This window comes from Tupaia chinensis, unplaced genomic scaffold (genome assembly GCF_000334495.1).
Source record: "Tupaia chinensis unplaced genomic scaffold, TupChi_1.0 Scaffold000348_1, whole genome shotgun sequence".
In the NCBI taxonomy this organism is placed as follows: domain Eukaryota; kingdom Metazoa; phylum Chordata; class Mammalia; order Scandentia; family Tupaiidae; genus Tupaia; species Tupaia belangeri.
In genome coordinates this window covers 543,148-549,905 of record NW_006159842.1, presented here as the reverse complement: position 1 = coordinate 549,905, position 6,758 = coordinate 543,148, and the positions used below count along the sequence as shown (strand labels likewise).

The window sequence follows — 6,758 nt, the reverse complement described above, 5'->3', positions numbered from 1 at the left end:
GCATGAGTTTAAGCCACTGGTCCAGGACTTGAACCGCGGTCAGCTACATGGGAGTTCAGAGACATAGGTATTACACTAACTTCTGGTTCCGAAACTAAAGGACTTTATGGGATTGACCTTGAAGGTAAATTTGTTGTCTTTGGTTGGTTTTGCCTTAGGACTTGTGCTGGCTAGAGAGAGACATGGTAGAGAGGGAGAGAGAAGGAAAGTAAGAAATCACCATGGGGAATAGCCACGCCCCAGTCCCTTCTCTATTCCCCTTAGATTTGGGGCATACACACACGCCTGCCATGATGTTCAAGCAGCCAGTTCAGGACTAGAATTGTGGAGTCGACTATGCAGGATCCAGTGCCTTAACCTGCATACCACCTGCCAGTCCATTTTTCTGTTTTTAAATATTCAGGTTGTTTTATTTTTATGTTTTTCTTTTATTTGTTTGTTTGTTGCTTTTTATGGTCATAGGGTGCATGCATTTGCTAGAGAGAGAGAGAAATACTCAAACTGGCACTCGAACTGTGGTTAGCCATTTGGGAGTCCAGTGCTTAACCACCACACCACCTGCTGGCCCCTAAATATTTAGTTTTTTTGTTTTTTAGAGAGATTTTTGTTATAGGGCATGTGCGTAAGCTAGAGAGACAGAAAGCAAGAAATCACCCTCCAGAGGGGATGGTCATACTGCAATCCGTTCTCCTCTATTCGCCTCTTGGGATTTTGAGCACGCACGCACGTGCGGCCTGTGTGAGTTTTAAGCCACCAGGTGTGGGATTCAAACCACAGTCAACTACATGGGAGTCCAGCATTGTAATCATGACGCCATCTGCTGTTCCCAAACTGTCAGTTTTTAAAGACCTAAAAGTGCTTCCATAAACCTCTTTGGGGGAGGAAGGAAAGGGCAGGAATTTGTTCTTTATTTGACCGGCAGGGAAGTTAAAGTCCAAACATGTCAACGGAAAGAATTACTCAAGGACTTGTCCTGAGTCAGCATCACATACAGGAACTGAAGTCAGGGCTCCTGTCTTCTGGTCCGACTTGATCCACTCAGTGGATAATATTGGGACAGGAAGGGACTGGGGTAAGAGGCATTTCAAACTGAGGTAAAGGACATTCCAAACACCTGCAATAAAACAATAAAACCTGAGAGACAAGAAGTGGCTGAGAGTCTGGACCTGAACCAGTCGGAACAAGATGGCGCCTGGGCCAATGTCTGCCTAGCCTTCGAAGTCATTATGCACTCCTTGTGTGGCATTAGAATGTGGAGGACACACCCACTTCTCACCATGCAGTGTGGAATAACCTCAGCAACAGCCAGAACTGCTCTAATAAGGCCGGAAAGTGGGAGAAATAGTGGTTTCAGGAAAACCACTGCCCCTTTCCCAGAAGTCATGAATTAACCATCTCCTACTTGGCCTGGCATTAGGTCTCATCAACCAGACACCCCCTGAAGTTCTGGGCAGCCCTATTGATGGGGTAGCTCTTCCATCTCTCCTTGCAGATAGCAGCTCTCACCTTTCCCTAGGAGGTCAGACCTAGACTGGTGCCCAGGGCTGCCCCACCTTTGTCATAATTGCTCTGTAAGCCTTCCTCAATAAACCTGTCCAGGACCAGCAGATGGCATAATGGTTATGTCGCTGGACTCCCATGTAGTCGACAGCAGTTCAAGTCCTGGACTTGGGCGGCTTAAAACTCATGCTGGGCGTCCGTGTGTGTACCCAAAATCCCAAGAGGAGAATGGAGGAGAAGGGATTGCAGTGTGGCCATCTCCTTTGGGGGAGGAGGTGATGTTTCACTTTTTGTCTCACTGTCTCTCTGGTGAACACACGTGCCTTATAGCAAAAAATCTCCCTAAAATTTTTTTTAAATAAATAAATAAAATCTGTGTCCACTCTCTCTCAAAGGCTTGCTCTTGAATTCATTTTACTGCACAAAACCAAAACCCCTATACTCCAGGTAGAAACTCCTATAAGCTGAGTCCACGACAACAATATTAATATTAATAGCATTTGCATGTACATAGCATTTTTTTAATCTCTCTTTTTTTCTTTCTTTTTTTTTTTTGGAGAGGTTTTTGCTGTAGGGTGCGTGTGCTTACCAGGAAGACAGAGAGAGACAGAGAGACAGAAAGTGAGAAATCATCCCCCCAGGGGGGATGGCTACACCACAGTCCCTTCTCTTCCATTCTCCTCTTGGGATCTTGGGCATGTACGCACACGCACCCGGTGTGTGTACATAGCATTTTAAAAATGAAAAAAATTTTTTTAATTGCTGAAGGGTATGCGTGCTCACCTTCCAATGGGGCGTGGTCACTTGCAATTCCCCTTCCATGTCTCCACCCTGCAGGATTTGAGGTACACATGCACATGTACCTGGCGTATTTTCCAAGCCACTAGGGCCAAGATTCAAACGGCACAGTCAGCCATGTGGGATCCAATTCCCTAACGACTAGGCTAAGGGGTCAGTCCTAAAATGTAAATTCTTGCTTTGAAACCACCCTAGACTTAGAAAAGATTCAGGACAGAACAAAGAACCTTCATAACTTTTATGACAGAGGTAGTCAGCCTGCAAGACTGAAACCACCCTAGACTTAGAAAAGATTCAGGGCAGAACAAAGAACCTTCATAACAGAGGTAGCCAGCCTGCAAGATGGCCTCTAATAATCCCTACCATCTGGTCTCCCCACCTGCATTCAATAGTGCTGGCCTGGGGCTAACAGGTGGCAAGGAGGCTAAAGCATGGGATCCCACATGGCCCATTTTGTGGTTCAAGTCCCAGACTTGGTGGTTTGAAAAACCACACCAGTGGTCTGTGTACACATGCCCAAAATCCAGAGTGGAAAGTGGAGGAGAAGGGATTACATTACAGCATGGCCATCCTGCCGGAGGGTGATTTCTCACTTTCCCTTTCTCTCTTGCAAGCACACATACCCTGCAGCAAAAACTCAAAAAAAAAAAAAATAATAATAATAAGTGCTGACCTGCATGGCCAATAGGATGTTGTTGAGGTGACAATGATTTTGAGACTATCTCAAAAAGACATTGCTGGGGCCAGCTGGTGGCATGGCGGTAAAGGCACTAGATCCCACATAGCTGACGGTTTGAGTCCCAGACCCAGGGTTAAGGCATAACCATCCCCCGGGGGGTGATTTCCCACTTTCCCTCTTGGTCTCTCTCTCCAGCAAACACACACAGCCTATGACAAAAATCTAAAATCAGTACAGCAGCTTCTGGAACAGGGCTAAGTGAAGAACTGAAGTAACGTCATATTAAACCCGACCCCGTGGGTTAAAATTCTGTAGACTTGACATAGTAAGTCTTGTTTAAAAACTTAGCATACAGAAACAAACCATAGTTTCGCTGAGACTGCAGAGACCTTGAGAACAGTGAAACCACAAACAGATGTGCTCAAGGAAAATAAGAAGGCCTTTCCTGATGGCCACGTCCAGCCAGCCCAGCCACAGCTAAACAGCAACACCCCTGCACCAGCAAGCCTGTCCTGCCCTGACAGCCTATTCCGTGGGTTAGGGAGCCAATGAAGGCAGTCCACCCACGGCCGAGCGCGTTTACTCCACGCCTACTGGGTGTATCCAAGCTGCGGCGTACATCCACCCGTGCATTCGGGGACTGGGAAATCCTATGGCTTCCAGGAACCACTGCGCTTGCTGTGGGATGGAGCCAGGCCAAAACTCCAAAGAGCATCTGACCTCCTTGAGCCCCTACTCTGGCGGTGGAACGGAGTGACGTTTGGGGTCTCCATGGATTAGCAGCAGTTGAAGGGAAGGTTCAGTAATGCTGAGTCCTTCCCAAGGCACAGTCACCCTGGGGAGAGGATGCAGGTCCCTTTGTGGAAAGGCAGGGGGCAATATTTACAGTATAGCTTATTTTTAGGATTCTGTAATAAGGCATGTGCACTTACTGGAGAGAGACAGAAAGAGCCAGTGAGAGACAGTGAAAGGGAAAGTGAGGTATCGCCCCCCAGGGGGAGGGTCACACTACAAGCCCTTCTCCTCCTGGGATTTTGAGCATGTGCACACATGCGCCTGGTGTGTTTTTCAAACTGTTGGATCTGGGACTCAAACTATGAAGTCAGGTGTGAGATCCAGCTGCCTTCGATAGCACATCACCAGCTGGACCACAAGCCATCTTTAGGAGCAAACTATCAGCAGTAGAACCATTCCTGGCCAACTTGAGCAAATACACTTGACATTAAACCCAGAATCCGCTTAGTGCATCTGTTTTGCATTGTCTTATGAGATGGCCAGGTAGGTGTGGTCAGAAGAAGGGACAGAGATGAGGCTTCAAAACTGAAGTCTATTATAATCACAGGTCCTAAAGATGGGGACATGCAGGGCCACATGGGAGGGACACCAGGTAATCAAGAGGCAGGGGACAGGAACAAGCGGAAGGTGTAGGTCACCGCCTTTATCAGAGTTTCTGCAGGAAGGGCAAGGCCGGCGGGGTGACCAGTTTAGGACTGGCTAACTTGACTCCTTTCTGTGTTTTGGGGCTGTAGAAGGTATCTGGTACTGGCCCTGGTACCAGATGAATACCTGCTAGATAGAGGACATTCAGGTCTGGGATTGGTTCATTTGTATATCAAAGAGTTGCTCCTTGGGGCCGGCAGGTGGCATGGTAGTTAAGGTGCTGGACTCCTGCATGGCCAACCACTGTTCAAGTCCTGGACCTGGCAGCTTACTTTCTCACTTTCTCTCTGTCTCTCTGTCTCTCTCTGGCCAAATTAAAATAAGTAAATAAATAAAGTGAAATAAAATAATTTTTTTTTTTTTTAAGAGTTGCTTCTGGCTAAGCCCTTCACAATCTCTAAAAACTGATGAGCCGAGGGAAGGGCAGTCTCTTCTCAGACAGAAAGTTGTTTTTGGCTTTGTTTTGTTTTATGTGTTTTATTTATTTATTTATTTATTTTATTCTATTTTTTAAAGAATGATTTTATTTAACTATATTTATTTATTTATTTATATTTTAAATTTGACCAGAGAGGATAGAGAGAGGAAGAAATCAAACTGCCAGGTCTGGGACCTGAACCGTGGTCGGCCGTGTGCAAGTTCAATGCCCCCGATCACCATGCCACTGCCTGCCCCTTGTTTGTTTTAAGTTAACAGAGAGAGAAAGAGAGCAAGCATTCCACAAAGGGGCATGGTTATGCTGCAGTCTTTCTCCTCCACCCCTCCCTGCTGTCGGGATTTGGAGCACTTGAGCGCATACACCCAGGGTGATTTTCAAGCTGCCAGGCCATATCTGAACCACAGTCAGCCACGTGGGATCTGGCTCCTTTGACTACTAGGCTCTAGGCTGTCTCCAAAAAGACATATTTTGTTAAAGAATTATTTATTTAATTTTATTTCTCATCATTATAATTTTTTTACTTTGCTACAGGGCACATGTGTTGACCAGACAGAGAGAGAGAGAAAGAAAGTGAGAAAGCAAGCTGCCAGGTCCGAGACTCAAACTGCAGTTAGCCATGTGGGAGTCCAGCACCTTAACCACTATGCTACCTGCTGGCCCCCAGGAAGGTTTTTATTTTTAAGATGGCAAAGCATTATAAGATGAAGTATAAAAAAGTATTTATAATATGACAGCCATATTAATAAAATTCAGCAACATCTGAAATTATATTTCTTCCACCCTGATCTAGCACCTTTAGGCTCCCTTCCTCCACACATTCCCTGAGTTTCAGCCAATATACATTGGCATTTGAGGGGTCTTGATGGGAGGTAAAGAAAATTGTACCATCCTTAACATTTTCGTTATGTATGAAATTACATCAAAACAAAAAGTGAACCAATTGACAAACTCTCAGTTTGGAGCTGGGATGACTTCACAGATCACGGTGGTGTCTGCTGTCAATTGAATCTGGTTACAGATTTGAAAAAGGTGGTTGGTTCCTTTCCTGGAGCATCAGCAGTCTCTCAGGAGGCCATGACCTCCTAAGTGGTCATTACAGGTTCTTCAGGTAATGCTAATGCAAGATTAACTTCAGATAAAGAGGAAAGATTTTTTTTTTTTGGTGGAGAGTCTGCAGCATTTAAAGTTTTGTTTGGCTTGTTTTTTTCTTTGGAGAGTTTTTGGTATAGGGTGCGTGTGCTCGCCAGAAAGAGAGAGACAGAGCGACAGAAAGCGGGAAATCTCCCTGGCCATGCTGCAATCTCTTCTCCATTCTTCTCTCGGAATCTTAGGCACTCACGCACACATGCCCGGCGTCAGTTTAAGCCACCAGGTCCGGGACTCAAACCGTGGTTGACTACATGGGAGTCCAGCAACATAGCCATTATGCCAACTGCTGGTCCTTGTTTTTTCTTTTTTAAGAGTTTTTTTGCCTTAGGTCGTGTGTACTCACTGAGGAAAGAGAGACAGAGACAGTGAGAGAGAAAGTGAGAAATCAGCCCCCAGTGGGGATGTCCACACTGCAATCTCTTCTCTTTCATCTTCCTCTGAGGATTTTGGGCATGCACGCCCTTGTGCCCAGCATGAGTTTCAAGCCACTGGGTCCTGGACTCAAACCATGGTCAACAATGTGGAAGTCCAGTGACATAACTGCCTCCCCATCTGCTGGCCCCAGCATTGAAAGTTTAAAGCCTTTAGGACCAACAGATGGTATAATGGTTATGTTGCTAGACTCCTACGGAGTCAACTGTGGTTTGAATCCCAACCCAGCAGCTTAAAACATGTCAGATATGTGTGCATGAGTGCCCAAAACCCCAAAAGGAGACTGGAGGAGAAGGAATTGCAGTGTGGCCAACCCCCTTT

General features: G+C 46.0%; 1 pseudogene; it reads left to right on the top strand.

The window, feature by feature from the left end:
* Positions 1 to 6,758, top strand: part of LOC102489772 (NADH dehydrogenase [ubiquinone] 1 subunit C1, mitochondrial pseudogene) — a 77,705-nt pseudogene that overhangs the window by 31,671 nt on the left and 39,276 nt on the right.